We start from the raw sequence: 17,247 nt of genomic DNA on the forward strand, positions 1-17,247 counted from the left end.
AATTTTAAATCTACAGTTATTTTATTTTTTCCCCAATGTAAAGTGGACCTATTTCATAAGTGTATGTGTTTTCATGGGAAATGCTCCCACATCACTGCAGTCTTCTGACAATCTGTTAGAAATGCAGGCATTCTGCTGCTGCATGCAAACGAACTGCTATGCTTTTGAGAAATTCACCTTCATGAAGATACATCTGGAAATTTGTGTAAATATCACCATACGTTAACTTTACTCTGCAACTTCATTGCACACAAAAACACAATAAACGAACCCCAAGGCCTCTACAATATTCAAACACTCTCTTTTTAATATGTATATCAGGCTTTGTAACCATATAGTTCTGAAAATCTCATTAGTGATGCAAATAGTCTGGTAAAGCACATTAAAGCAGCTCATATCATTCCGTGTGTGTGTATGTGGGTTGCATTCTGCTAAAAACAGTACAAAAAGAACAGTAAGCTCAGCAACAGTGTTGGCTCCAGTGACAAACTCTTTGTCTCTCAGTCTGTCTCTCTCTGTCTCTGGTATAATGATGATGGTTTCCTAAATATACAATTTAGTTTCCTACAATTTAATAATTTAATCCTACAATTAAATCATTTAATCCTCCAATTCAATACTCTTAAAATAGAAGGTAAAAATGAAGAAACCTTTTCGTGAGTGACTGATGTCAGTTGGAATCAAACACACAGTGAGCAACTGGATATATACAGACAGTTGTTATCTGTTCACATCCTTTTGCTCCTTTAATAATCTCCCTCATCAGATATACTACCTACTATCTATACTTTACCTACACCTGTTGACCTATTGACTACTATTAGTGAGCATTCTGAAAATGCGCTTAGATTCTTTTAATTAATCTTTTAAACTTTTATTTCTTCTAATTAATATGATAGTTTATGATATAATTTCTGAAGCTTGTGGGGAAAGCTTGAGATGTAAGAAAAATGTTCAGAAATAAGACATTGTACAGAGGGATTATGGTAATGTATGTGGTGTTCTGGTCATTTTAAAAGGTTATTTACTTAATGTGATCTTAGTTACACTGTGATTAATTTGCTTTTGAGTTAATTCAAGAGTAAAACCTTTGGTAACATGATTTAGAGTAGAACAGACTATGGTTATAAAACTTTGCAGTAGCTTACAATAGGCATAGACTTTTCACTGAACAGGTAACAAAACAACACTGAAACAAATTCCTTTAATATGTTCAATATTATTATCTAATAATTCTGGTGAAGCTGTTAAAAACAAATTACAAGTATAAATGTGCTTTCAAGTCTTTCTCCCAAAGATAGCCTGTTCCATTTGTTAAAGGTCTCTCCTCAATCACACAATGAGGATGAAGGCTAAATTGCTACTGGGAAAAAAGCAAACCACTGCATTTTTTCCATCTGCCAGTCATGTAACTTCATCTTAGCCCAAATTGAGGAAGGTGTTAATGCCTCTGTATTATGAGGCCATGCAATTAGACCCTGATTGACTACCACATCTCTTGAGGATGGAGAATAGTCACACTGCAGAATAGTAGCATGAATGCACTCGTATAAGGTTGGTCAAGATACTATGAAACCTTAGTAATAGTAATAACTTATATAGCTATTGTGGGCAAAAATTAATACAAAAAATTTTACTTAGTGGAGCTAATTTACATTTTGTTTTTAAGTATAATACTGCATGAGCATATCGCATTAAAAATGATTTGCCTTGTCAAGTAATTAAATTTTTGAAAAAGAAAAAAATATATAATTGTTTCTAGACTAAGAGGCCAAACTGCATGTTATTGTCAAACAAAGTACAGTTTACATTGAAGTTTAAAATAGTTGAGCAGGATGGAAGGGTATTCCTTACAGCATTGGGTCCACAAAAGAACAGTGAATTTGCACAAAGAAAATGACCATCATTATTTTCTTTAGGCTATTTTTCTAAACAAGAATGTCTAAAGCATTGTGCGACCAGTAGTAAGAGTGTGTTTTATTATTTTTACATGGTGGAAATTGCATTTTTTTCATTGTATGCGATGATGGGGTGTGGGTAAAGGACTACACTGTAGATAAAGCAAAATCAGAACATCCCCAGGAAATGGACTTCCAGATGTCAATTTCTACAAAATGTTGTGTAGGCCTGACTAGAAAGAAGACTAACAATAGCCTGCACACACACAAAAGCAAATACACTCGTCACAAGAATGCACAAAGCAATAGCTTAAACTCAAAGAAATTCGACAGCAGAACATCTGTAGTTATTCTGTTAAATACTGTTTGCTCTTGGAGCAAGTTGAAACTCAGTCACTGTTCTGAGTAAAGCTACTTCTGTGATTTTCATCAGAGGCATGCTGATGATTTCAAGGAGAGCAGGAAATCTTTACCAGAGAGGTGCTGTCTCACTCTTTCCACCTCTAACACTGCACTCAGGCCCTGCTGTCTCAGCACCTGTTCACAGACCAGCAGAGATTACTGACTGACAGTTTTCAAAAAGCATTCTGTTCTGAATTACTGATTACTGACTTACTAATATTCCTAACTGTAACATTATCATAGAATACATTACATACTGTGATTATTGTCCTTTACTTTAGAATTGCTTTTCATTTAAATATCATATGTAAGTAAAAAAGGAGTTATCTACATTTTATGTTTTGTGTCTGTTTAAGTTCTTAACTGTTTTTTATATTTTGTTTCGAGATAAAGGGACACATGTTGCTTTTAAATCTTATCTTGCCCTATTTTCGTTTCTTTAAAAAATATGTGTGACGGATCTGCTGGCCAGAGTGCCAAAGGGCGTAGAGCAGGATGCACAGACTCCCTCGATAAAGTGATACATTTATTAACATTACATACGAGTAGCAGTGGCACTCGCACACAACATTAACGACAGACATAATGTACATTATTTAACTAAACACAGACTAATACAGGTGTTAACATACCCCGGCGGACTAACGATAACAAACACAATACACACACTAACAGAGGTTTAAATAGACAATGAAACAAGACGTTAAACCCTGTACAGGTGCGTGCAATCATGAAGGGCGTGGTTACACATGATGTGAAACCCCCTGCACGCAGCAGGCCCTACCACGTGACTGGGGGGGGGGGGGCCGTCCTGTGACAATTTGAATATACTTTCTTACATATAATCACATTTTTACGAGCTTCTGTAATCTGACTACACCCTATGTAGGAATAATTCTTGCATAAAGATAATGATTTCATAACATGCAATCAGTTCTTTGAAATGTATTCCATTTCTGCCCATGCTACTGAAAAATACAGAATATCTCTAAAGCCTAGTATAGTCACAGGGAGACTGGAGGTCTAGCTTTGCTGACCTCACTTCTCTGGGGGAGTTCATTTCTCCTGAAATGGCAGCAAAGGACAACCAGAGGAGGATACAGGCTGTCTGGTAGGCTTGCTGTGAGTTAGGGGACTTCCAGTGTCTCTCACCTTGTCAAAATGCTCACAAACACTCACACACATGTAAAGCTTATTAACTTGCCTCTCATCCAAACAGACTCTTAGAGGCAAGTCAAAGCATTGCAGGACATTATATGCATGTTCTTACTTAAGTTTAGCTAAGAAATTGTTATCTCTTAAGAAATAAATAAATGTGAAATCACTGTCTATAATTCTGGCATCTAATATTGCTTAACACAGATGCAGATTCACAAGGGGGGGAGGGAGGGGTCGAGGGTCATGACCTTATCAAAGATAAACAGTCAATGAATTTTGCTGTCTTTGGCTGAAATCACAATCAGTTTATGTTATTACTGGACACTATGTTATTACTGGACACTTATTTATGATTTAAACACAGTTCCAAGCTGGTAACCTGCTTCCATGATGCAGAGGTGTTCAAGTTCATGTTAAAAAAATGTTTATTTTATAACACTCAATTTATTTCAGTAATTAATACTTGCTGGCTTGGTTTAATTAGCAAATTGAGCTGGAACCAAGTCCTGGGGAGGACATCTCAGAATCTAAACTATCCAGTTATACATTGATGAATGAATATAATTACTAGTTCAACTATAATAGGTATATTATGCTGTAGACTTTTTAACTATAATCATACTGAGAGGACTCCAGTGAAAGTGTGTCATCTGAGTTTGAAAACAAATTACATTACATTACATTATATGATATATACACTAAAGCAGAACTGGAATAGAGATGAATCAGCCATAACTTGGACTCAGTTCATTTGGAATGTGCTGTTACTGCCACAGGTCTAAACACAGAAAGCTCTCTTAGTTGACAACAAGAAAGAGAATTAGGAGAGGGGAGGAGAGAGAGAGAAAGAGAGAGAGAGAGAAAGAGAGAGAGAGAAAGACAAAGAGAGAGGGAGAATAATGGTGAAGTGGGTTGCAATATGCGTAGCAGGTAAACCTCAGTAATGAGTACCATTATGATAAATCCCTTCACCAACTCTACTTCATTGAACAAAGTGAGACCTAAATGGGAAGAGTAGGAGCGTGCAGAGTTGTGACTAAAGAAAGGTCTGTTATAGGATTCCTGGAACATTTGTCAGAATGACACATTTAATGAAAAAACTGAAACAGTTAAAATTCTAAAAGCCCTAACATTATTTCCAATTGCTTGCATGCAAAATCTTCATTGTTATTGAGCTGAGCAGCATTTAACTAATGCAGGAATAAGCTCACTTAATTAAGAAGTACTCATATAAATAATAAAATTAATAAATGGGCTTTTAAAACTTCTAAGCAAAATATGACATCTCATTCTGAAATTCACTGAAAGTAATAATATAGTAAAATACTACTACTACTACTACTACTACTACTACTAATAATAATAATAATAATAATAATAATAATAATAAGGTAATGCAGAAAATCACACCAACACAGGCTAAGAGCTTCACCTAATGTTTATAATGAACATTGAAATTGGGAAAAAATATGATTTGAATGTCTGAGTGGTGGTTGCTGCCAGACTGCTTTGTGTAATTCAGAAATTGCTGATCTCCTGGGATTTTCACACATAACAGTCTCCAGAGTTAACACAGAGTGGTGCAGGAAAATAAAAAAATTAAAACATTGAGTGAGGGACAGTTCTGTGGGCAAAACCACCTTGTTGATGAGAGAGGTCAGACTAAAGTAATTTAAACACTCTTTACAGCCATGATGAACAAGAGCATCTCAGGACATATAACTTGTCAATCCTGAAGGCAGATGTTTTCTTCACAATGCTATATTTTATTAAAGACTAAAACTGAATCAATTTATAATTTCCAGAATGCTAATGCACCATATAACAAAGCACAAATCATCACAAACTGGTTCCATGACCATGATAATGAGTTCAATGTACTTCATTGTATTCCCCAATCATCAGATCTGAATCGAATAGAGTACCTTTAGGATGCGGTACAATGCAAGATTTGTAGGATGAATGTGCAGCTGATAAATCTGCAGCAACCATATCATGCAGTAATGCTGTAAATCTCAAATGAATGTTTTCAACACCTCACTGTATCCATACCACAAAGAATGAAGAGAGACGAGAGACAAATAGATGAAATAAAAGCAATGCCAATGCCACTATCCAAATACAGCAACGTATGCTTATGATAGAAATACCAGAACCCATGAATCTAGGAATGCCAAGTTGTGTAGTGGACATGTGTGGCCCAGCTATGGACGATGATCATAAAAAATTACATACTGTCAGCTACTAGTGTAGTGACTCCATGGCAAGCCACCTGTAGGCAGTATGCTAGTAGATTTAAGTGCAAAGGCCACCCCTTTTGATATCCAGAAGGATTGCTAGAAAGGAAACAAAGGCTGCAAACCAAGATGATGTCAACTGACTGGAAGTCAGCAAGCTGTCAAGCTCTAGAAGGGTGTAAAGACGGTTCATAGGTGGTACTTGAAAACAGAAAAAATACACTAAAACTTCTGTCAGAAATATGAGCTACCAAGATGAATGTGCATATGTGCAAATACATGACCAACATTAGAGGCTAAAAGCACAACCTACTGACAAACAAAGCGGTCCATATGGATTCCACAACAAAAGGCCAACCTAAGTGTTGCCTGGGTCAACTATAAGAAAACACATAGCTCAATGCCACACACCTAAATAGCTCTATATAAAATCAATATTAAAATAATTCGCCTTCACCTAGAACTCAGTGGAATACTGGAGGAAAAAAACGAGAAGTCAACTCAAAGACAATTGCCAGGTGACCATAAAGTGTGGTGTGGAATTTTCCTGGGTTGTGGAGGAAGAAAGAATGCAGAAGGCAGGGATTAACACATAGCACTTTTTTTACTCTAACAAAACAAACAACAAAAGCTGCCACCAGGAGGTGGTTTGCCGCTAGCTTTACAATTTCTAGTTCTCATTTTGCTTTTCAGTGTTGTTTCTGTATCAAAACAGAGCTCTGTGTACAGGCTTGTTATCTCTCTGCATCAAGTCGACTATTGAAAGAAAAGTCAGCATTTAAATAGTCTACCATTAATGACCCGCATGTGCAACCAATTTTAATCATCTGCTGCTTTACTCTCCCTCTCTCTCACAGCCACTCTCCCTCTGATACATGTGGTCTGTACCAAGGACATGGTCTGAAAGAAGAGGAAAATTGGTCAAGACAGAGGGAAGGCAGACCTGGAGGACAGTTACAATTACCAAGAGATGCTCCAGTCAAATGGGAAACAAGAGACAAAAATAAGAATGAAAGCAACAAACCGTTAGGTTCACAGGCTAAGGCAAGTCTTCAAGAACCAGCTGAATGAGAATAATAACAAAACAATTAACATGTATAACCTGCCAGTCATAAGATAGCAAGCAGGCACAATAAGTTGGATAAGAGAAGAACTGGAAGTTGCCTCCATTATGACCAGAAAACTTCTCATAATGCATGGAGCACTCCACCCACAATCCAAAATCCAGAGGATGTATGCCAGCCAGACAGAGGAAGGAAGGGGCCTACAAAGTGTAAGATCCACTTTCCAAGATGAGACAAAACATCCATGTAATGATCCAAGTAATGGGTCTAAGGATGAGCTGATGAGAAAGGGACCCAGGACAGATGGAGGACATAGTTAAAATGTAAGCTAAGAAGGTGCTATGGCAGGATAAGCTCCTTTATAGATATCAGATTGACATCAGACAATTCTACCAATGGGTGGACAAGGCAGAACTGAAAGACAGCATAGAGATACTAGTCAAGGCAACAGAACATCAAGCACTAAGCATTAGGTCAATTGAATATACTGAGAGATACAACCAAGTGGCATGGATCATATAGAGAAACATATGCCAGGCATATGAGCTGGACATATCCAAGTCCAAATGAGAGAAGTCACAGAGAGTTGTGGACATAAGAATGCTAAGATCCTATTGGACCACAAGATACAAACAGACAAGAAGGTAGTTGTGACAGATTCAACACAACCCACTAGTCTTAACACACCCAGGTATAGATTGCCCTCTCCTGATAGGCAACACCTGTTTCTCATACCTGTTTCCTTTATAGCCTCTCATTATCCCAGTCCACCTTGCAAATTATTGCTTTCCTCTGATGCATACTGAGCATTCCATACCATTGTTACTATTCTTGGCTACCAACCTCTGTTTCTGTGCTAGACTACACCTCACTTCTAGCCCTTCGGATTACTCTGGACTCTGCCTACTGGTTTTGACTTTGGATTGGACAGACGACTCTCCACATCACGATTTCCCAGTTTCAAATGTGTATCCTACCAACCCCCCACACAAACCCTACCTGTTTGTGTATGCTAATAAACTCCCTTGCATTTGGATCCACGTCTACCTTTGTCCTGGTGTTCATGACAGTAATGGTGAACCAACCAGACATGGTGAAAGTAGATAAGAAAATAAGTGGATAAGAAAACAGCATTGAGATGTGGCAGTCCCAAGTGATGGAAATGTTCAATGCAATGTTCCAGAATCTCAAAGAGGAAACAACACTTGAAAGCTATGACTCCCAAACATGAAGGAATGGCTCCAAAAGATCCCAGAAACTCCCAAGTCATCCAATGGAAGGTTAAGACAGGAATATATATATATATATATATATATATATATATATATATATATATATATATATATATATATATATATATATATACAATTCCCCACTCACCCTCATCTGGGTGGTCTTTTTGTTTTACTTCAAACTTGGGTCCTCTAACATTTACATTTATGGCATTTGGCAGATGCTCTTATCCAGAGCGACTTAGAAAGGTGCTTTTTCATTTACTCATAGAATGCATCCTAGCCAGAACAGTAGGTTAGAGTCCAAGATACCATTGATCTAGAATGCTGTTGAGATACAGGGATCAATGCTGATGCCTAGAAGTGCAAAACAAATAAGCTCCATAACATACAACAATAAGTGCAATAGAGCAATAGAGGCCTCTTCTTTACCAGAGACCTGGGAGCTTGAGGGTCCTGCATAGTATGTTAGCTGTTCCTAGGACTGCACTATTCTAGAAAGAGATCTCTGAAGTTGTTCCTGGGATCTGCTGGGGCCATTCTCCCAGTTTGGGAGTACCTGATGTTGCCATCACTATGGCCCTCTTCTGCTGTTTGTCCATCAGTACTATGTCTGTTTGGATAGCCATTACCATTTGGTTAGTCTATATCTGGAATCACAGGATCTTAGCTCAGTCTTTCTCTACCACCTTTGGGGGTGTATCCCACTTTGACCTTGGAACCTCCAGCCCGTACTCGACACGGATGTTTCTGTATACTATGCCAGCCAATTGGTTATGTTGTTCCATGTAAGCTCTGCCTGTGAGACTTTTGTATTTCACTGTTATATGCTGGATTGTCTCAGGGGCATCTTTGCATAGCCTGCATCTGGGGTCCTACCTAGCATGGTAGATCCCAGCATCTATTGATCTTGAATTCAGAGTTTGTTCCTGCACTGCCATGATTAGTACCTCTGTGCTGTCTTTACAACCTGTTTTAAACATCAATAGGATTTTCTCTATATCAGCCACTTTCACTATTTACTGGTGGTGCATGCTGTGCAGGCATTTATTCTCCCACGATGGTTCTGGTTCCTCCTCAGAAATACAAGGATCAGTGCTGATGCCTAGAAGTACAAAATACATAAGGTCTATCTTAGATAATGATTAGTGCAGTAAACAATAAGTACTAGAGTTTGTTAGACATCATCAGTGTAATAAATTATACAATCAATACTATACACAATACAATCAGTGTGATAAACAATACCCTACAATAAGTACTAGTTTAGTTAGTTAATTTAGGAGCAGGGTCAGTTGTCATTTAAATATTTCATGAATAGATGGGTCTTTAGTCTACATTTGAAGACTGTAAAGGACTCTACTGTCTGGATAGCAAGCGGAAGTTCATTCCACTACCCGGGAGCCAGGACAGAGAATAATCTCGATGCTTGTCTTCCATGAGACTTGAAGCATGGTATTTCAAGCCAAGCCAGGAGTTCTCAAAGGAAACTGTGAGGTCATGGTAAGGGTTGGGAGTACCTGGGTTGTACAGAAGCTCAGTTTTACTGGGGTTGAGCTTCAAGTGGTGGCCTGTCATCCATGATGCAATGTCAGTCAAGCATGCTGAGATACGTCTGGAGACCTGCGTGTCAGAGGGTGGAAAAGAAAGAAATAATGAAGTGTCATCAGCATAGCAGTGGTAGGAGAAACCATGAGAAGATATTAATTACATCACCACGAGAATGCGTATACAAAGAGAAGAGAAGAGGGTGTAATACTGAACACCAGTGGAGAGTCTACATGAATTGGATGTGGATCCTCACTATCGTAAACTTAATTGGTAACCTTGGAGCCATCAAGTGTGGCCTTCTTGAGGATTCATACAACCTAGGCGGTTTGATCGCAGTTAGCACATGTTCAGAAGATAAGGAGTTGTTGATAATGACAGAGATGAAAGGAAGCAGATCTCTTGAGATTGTCTGAGAGTGAATGGAGTTGGATCCAGCGGACATGTAGTCGGAATGCTGCAAGTCAGGAGTTGAAGAATTTCATCTGAGGAAAGAGGAGAAAAAGAAGCGAGAGAGTTGGATGTTGGGAAATGCACATTGGTTGGAAGGATTGCTGCAACCTTCACCTCAAAGAAGGTGATGAAATCCTTAGGAGTAAGAGATGAGGAAGGAGGGGGAGGGGGAGGATCAAGGAGAGAAGAAAAATAGTGAAGAGCTTGTGTGGATCAGATGCTGATGATTTGAATTTTACTCTGTAGTAGGATGATTTTGCAGATGTTACTTCCAGTGAGAACTTGGAAAGGAGAGACTGGTATGAGCTGAGGTCTGAATCTAGGTGAAATTTCCTCCACCACCTCTCTGCAGTCCTTAGTTTTCTACTTTGGCAGTGGAGTGTTTCTGTTAGCCAGGGGGCAGGTGGGTAAGACCTTGCGGGTCTAGAGGAGAGAGGGCCTAGAAGATTCATTGATAAGCAAAGTGTAGAAATGAAAGTAATTGTAACTGTGTCCACAGAGATAGAAGACAGAGTCACACTGATCAAGGGTGGACAAAATAGCAGAAGTAAGGGAAGAGTTATGGAGTGCAGATTGTGATGGAAGGAGGAAGGACAGGAAAGAGAGAAGAATAGAACAGTGATGGTCCGAGAGACTGTGATGTCTGATGTTGTGGTGGTCCAGGAGAAGATCAGGTCCAGAATATTGCCCGCTTTGTGAGTCAGAGGAGACTGGTTGAGGGTGAGGTCAAATGCTGTCAACAGTGGAAGGATGCAGGAGGAATGTAGCTTGTCTGATGGATGGTTGAAGACTCCAAGGAGAATTAATTGATTTACCTTAATGGGGAATTTCCATTCATCTCAGTTTTCTGCTGTCTGAGGTACTCACTAAGCACTTCATCATTTGGTACTTCATCACTTCATCATCCAAGCCTACTCCTGGATCTTGAATGTTCCATCCTTGATAGTGGCTCTGATGCTTACTGGTCCTTGCCCTCCCACTTTCTACTTAGTGTATAGTTTTAGAGTGCTGCATTTGGGGTGAGACCCTCCATGCATTTTGAATAGTTTCCTTGTCTTAATGTCAGTGGCTTCCATCTCCTCCTTTGGCCAGCTATTTTGCCAGCGGGGTATCTGAAGTGTGAACAGTGTAATGAAAAGGGGTTCTAAAAGACTTGGACACAGTCCACTGTTAGACAGCTAGTTTGCAAATATTTGCTCTATCTTGGCATCCTAGAAAGATCACAGCATGTGCATGCTGTAGAATCCTCAAGCAAGTGACAACAAGACAAAGATCTCAGCTACAGACATTTGGATAGAGTATGTATTCATGAGTCTATAGGAAAAACAACATAAGAGAAACAATAACCATTGTATATAACCAACCATTTCACTGCAAGTTATACTGTGTATGACTATGTATGTGACAAATAAACCAAACTTGAACTTGATAATAAGAAAAACAATAACCAAGAGTGGTATTCAGTGGTAGGTTGTCGAAAAAAAAGGAAACCACAACTCTCCAGAATATCATTGTCGCTTATCTCAAATTTGCTAATGATAACCTAGATGATTGCACATCTCTGCTAAAAAATGTACACAGCATCATATCTAGAGTCAGTCTATAAAAACTGTATACCACCAAACATGAAAACCCTATCTCCACTCTATAACATGATGGAGGGGATATAATAGTGAGGGTGTGCCTTGCTCCCTGAGGACCTGGATGGTTTGCAGTCACTGAGACACCAATGAATCCCAAGCAGTGTGAGGAAATTATACAGCAGTATGGCATGGATTCTGTCTGTGATCTAAGACTCAAAAGAGGCTGGATAATGCAGCATGAGAAGAAGAGGGGTACATGAATACCACAGCTGTTCAGAGGAAATTCCATGTTTTAGAATGATCAAGTTGAGAGTCTGACTTCAGTACCTTTGAAATCTTGTGGCATGATTTCTTTTATAGCAGAATATGCCAAAATCACCCAAACTGTTGTCCAGGGCAGATCAGCAGCTAAAGGGCTTGTTTGAAGTTACTGCCAATAAAGAAGATGACACAACTTATTAAATATAAGAATTCAGGTACTTTTGCCATTAATGAACTTCATTATTAAAGGTTTTTTTCAATTAAATTTTATTTGATTTTTTAAACAATTTTTGAATAAACATATAACTAAAAAAAAAGAAATGTTCTTTTTTTTTTGATCAAAGTTGGAGCATGGTGTTTCATTGCCATCTTTAACAAAATAAAAGTTTTGATTGTTTCTGCTAAGAGAGGTTAAATAAATCTTTAGAGCAGAAATACATATATTCTAAGCAGCAGAATCCAATAATTAAAGTCCCTAATTCTAATTCTGTGAAGTGGTCATTAGAATAGCTTCTCTCAAATTTACCAAATGAGCATCAAGATCAACAGATTTCCTACCTCTGAATCTAATTGTCCTCAGAAAGTTCCTATTTCTAATTCTGTGAAGTGGTCATTTGAATAACATCACTTAAATTTACCAAATGAGGATCAAGATCAATAGATTTCCAACCTCAGAATTTTAACTGTCCTCTAAAGAAATAAAGGAAGAGAAGGATGAGCAGTGAAGGCTCAAAAAGGCTCACATTCTCTTAGGAGCGCCTGGGCTCAGATTTATAGAAAGAGGGACTGTTCTCTTCCACACACTCACACATGTCTTCTGTGTTATAGTGAGCACCTTTTGCAGGGGAATTCCACCAGTACAACTCTATTTAAAGAAGCAAAGGGGACTAAGAGAGTGACCTTCTCCTGGGGATGTAGCCATACACAATTATGGTGAAATATGGGCCCAGGAGATTTGAATTCTGGGCCAACTGTTTTGGAAATGGGAGTGGAAGCCCTGGACTCACAATCTTACATGCACACACATGCACGCACACACACACACACACACACACACACACACACACACACACACACACACACACACACACAGAGATTAGGTGAAATAGTAGAGGGGGGGTGTCGCCATGAAAATATTTTATCTGTAACCTCATTGACTTGATGTATAAATTCACAGATTCCAGTGTTGACCTTTCTCTCCAGCCTTCCAGCTAAGATGACTTCCAGCATTCAAGCACTATCTCTGTGGGACATCAAGTACTTGGCAACTCCCCACACTCAGACAAATAGCAAATTGCTCATTCCAGTTATTGTTCCAATACTATTGAGAAAAAGCACCAAGGCCTAAGCAAGTTCATTATGGCCAGAGCCCTGCCCAGGACCCCTGCCCAGGAACACAGGAAGCCAGAAAGCCTCATAAAATCTGAATCTCCACCAGCCCTGTATTCCAATGTTTGGTATCCCATTGCACCAAGCCAGAATTCTGAACTGTGTCTATAATTGCCATATGAAACCACAGTCTAAGCTGCACTGTCCATGACTTGTGCCATGAAAAGAAAGTGGGTGGGTGGTAGTACTTCTGATGTTTTCTTTCCCATTGCAGCCTGCAATCACTGCAGATACCCCAGGACCATAATTGTCTGAAAGACATTTAGCAAATTGCATTGATCTCTTCCCATAGATCTGGCTTCCACTTGTCACTAGTTCTAAGGCAAGCTTCCTTCAGAGGTCTGACCTATTGGACCTTTCAGGGACAGAATGAAGCATTCCATATCACAGCTTACTTTTCCTCAGCTACTGCACAATGGAGACAGACAGGATGAATCAGCTCTTTCCAGCTCTTTTCCAAGCTGTTCTCTTCTGATTACATAGTAGTTTGTAGTTGTCCGCAGGCCACATCACAACAAGATGCGGTACAGCCTCTATTCTAGAAGCAAGTTAGGTCTAAGAGCTACTACTGCACTTCACTCCACTTCCTTTTCTTTTTATACTATTCCTGGCCTTCACTTTGATCTTGTATACGATGGAACATGCACAAAGTCAAAGTTTCAATTGGTAGACATTTCTTCTGGCACAATAAGGATTTTCATGTCTAGCCTGTTTGAGGCAGAAGTGAAAGTGCAAAAAGTATAAAGATGCACAGATGTCCAAAGGGCAAGACTGAGAAGATCTACATGAGTACAGGGACAGTAAGCACAGCACATTACGACAACCCAGGTGGAAGCTGATGAAAGTGTGGGTAATGACCATAGCAGCTTGGAAGGGAAGAAGTGACAGGGAAATTACTGTAGGCCTCAGACAGAAGAATAAAGGTTTTCTAATGTATTATACTGTACGTGCAAGTCAAAGGAATTAAAATGGCCTTCAGCCTTCTGACCTCAGAAGGAGTTCAGAGTTGTCTACATGAGAATGACTCTAAGGAAACTGGTAGAACTAGTGTCAAGCTTCCAGATTTTTACTATCAGTGCTCTTTGACTATTCTGTTTTGAGAACATGTTTTGCATAAGCAAAGTGTGCAAAAAAACTTCCTTTCATCTTTATGCTCCAGGAAACAATCAAAGAATTAAAATGCTGAAAAAATTAAAAACATTCCTGACTCAGTCTTAACCAAAGTTTTACAGAACATAATACATTTCTTGTAAGGCTACCATTTGGTAGCAATGTTTATCTGAAACACTTTTGAAAACGCATAACATTTTTGAATCTGTGCAGAGAATGCAATTAACAAACAGTTAACAACCAGGCGTAGCACGCAGGCTATAGTTTCAAACACTCCGAAAACCTCAGCGATAAGACACGAGACTTATATACATGCATGACAATTACACACAAGGATCAGGTGAACGACATGAGAGGGCGTGGCAATACAGACAAACACACACACACACACACATAGATGTTTGGGGGGGGGGGGGGGACCATACCGTGACAGAGGGCGGGACTCCCGGCGCGCCAGCCTATTGGGCTGCAGCCCTGAGATCAACGCCAAACGGCGAGGCAAAAGGACTGGATAACCCACTATGGGCCAGCGCCAGCAGGACAGTGGGGGGAAGGACAGGGACCAGGACGACGACAGATACAGGAACGCACACACTAACGGGGACGGGCACAGACACAAAGGGGAACAAAGTGATCAGTACATTCAGTGCAATAGGGACAGGCACAGTGACGGGGACAGGCACATGAACAGCACTACACATATTAAACAGTCCGGAGAAGGGGGAAGGAACCCCAGCCAGTGCCCCAGTTCTCGGCTGGGTTGGAGACCGAGCAGCTTGGGGGGGATTGTCCTTCGCCGGCTTGGGTACCGGCAGCTGTCCTGGTTTTGGCGCGTGTCGGGAAGTGCACCAGCTGTGTTGCCTGGTTCCGGGGCAAGCACTGGTGCCGCTGCCTTTTTGCCTCCATGAGGCTCAGGCATAGGCGTATGCTCTCTGGGGGCCTTCGACGTAGATGGAGGAGTGTCCTTCTCTGACAATGATGCCTCCCTTTGTGCCACCTGGGGCAGCTTGCTTGCTCTAGGGCAGTGTGCCCTGGGTGGAGCCTTAGGCGGAGCCTTGGGTGCTGTGGGCTCATCATTCTCAAAGCCTTCAGCGTCGATGTGGGAGGGAAGATCTCTATGACGGTCCTCTTCCACCTCCAATAGAGTGTCCTCCTCAGGATCGGACCCCATGTCCGACCACAGACTGACATCGCTACACTCCCTTTTGTCTCCATAATTAGCGTAGCCTCAATAATCATCCAGGCAGGGGTCATAGGACTCAGCAGAGTCCACCTCTGAGTGCCGATTCTCATAGTCCAGCTGGTCTCCGTAGGGCTCCGCAGAGTCCAACCCTGAAGCATAGATAGGGCCCCCCCAAAATCGTCCAGCAGGCTCCTCCCTCCTTGTGGATCTATGGAGCAAGGCTAGGATGAGGGAAGGTCTTTCTGTAGGATAGTAGGAGTCCACAGAGTCCGAGGACTGGAAATCGTTATACCAGTCCTGGTAGCCACATGTGGTTCCATACGACTCCTCTGCTTCCGTACCTGGACCATTCTCCCCTATTGTGGGAGTAAGGAGGGTGCCCAAGAACATGGGGCGATTCCCTGCATGGGCTGTGGGAGGGGGTTCTGTCACAGGACGCCCCCCCCCCCTCCCCCCAAATCACGTGGTACTGCCTGCTGCGTGCAAGGAATGTAGCCACACCCTCCATGATGGCACGCACCTGCACAGGGTTTAACATTGAGTGTTTATCTGTCTATTTAAACCTTCAACAGTGCATGCCTCATTGTTGCTCATTGTTAGTGTTGGTGTATGTTAGCGTTAGCCATCGTCAATGTTTATGCAGTCTGTGTTAATGTTCACATTGTTTAAAAATCGTTTATGTATGTTCATGTTCACTGTTGTTCTTTTGTGTGAGTGCCCCATTGTCATTTATGTTTCATGTCAATAAATGTTCCACAGCGTCAAAGGAGTCTGTGCGTCCTGCTCCACGCCCTGTGGCACTCGGGCCAACGTTACAATATACTATATTATCTTAGTATTATACTCCATTACAGATGCACCTGTATACTATAGTCCATTAATTAATCTAATTATTATCTAATTATTCATGTCTGGATAATTGGATACAGAGTAAAAATCCAATGTACCTATATTTTCCTAGTGCAGTGAAATATCAGGGCAATGTATTACATAAAACTGTATTTTGTGAAGGCAACAATTTATGAAACCGAGAACAAAGAGTGTTTTGGGGTCCAAAGGACCTGAAAACCAGAGACAAACAGAAATTATTAGACTGTTCCTTCACACCAATTTTCCATACTGCCACTGTGATTTTCTTGAGTAGGATAAAAGGTCATAACCTCTAATTATCACAAAGCTTGTAAACAAAGAATCCTCCAGGAATTCTTTCATCTACTCGCCTGAAGCATTGCATACTGGGAAGTGTACCGTAATGCTCATTTATCTTTATGCTGGTCTACTAATAAGCATTTGTATAAGTAGAAGCAATTTTTATCATGTGCCCATACTAAAACATGAAAAACTGTAATAGATTACCACTTCTGGACTAATGTAACTGTATTAGATCATTAACTGCATTTTATAGATAGATAGATAGATAGATAGATAGATAGATAGATAGATAGATAGATAGATAGATAGATAGATAGATAGATAGATAGATAGATAGATAGATAATTAATATATGAATTCATATAAATATATCTGATTACAAATATGTAATAATATTCATGTTTGTGCTGTGAAGCTGTTCTCTAATTTCCTTTGAACAGTCATAAAGCAGACATAAGTGAAATTAAGAGCTCAGAAAAATCTTCACTGCAAATATAGAAATGGTTCAGTATTTGGATTACTCTGTAACTTGGATTTCACAAAATAAATAAATCAGAAAAAAAGTCAACAGATGAAC

This window comes from Electrophorus electricus, chromosome 3 (genome assembly GCF_041902795.1).
Source record: "Electrophorus electricus isolate QZ-2024a chromosome 3, ASM4190279v1, whole genome shotgun sequence".
NCBI lineage: Eukaryota > Metazoa > Chordata > Actinopteri > Gymnotiformes > Gymnotidae > Electrophorus > Electrophorus electricus.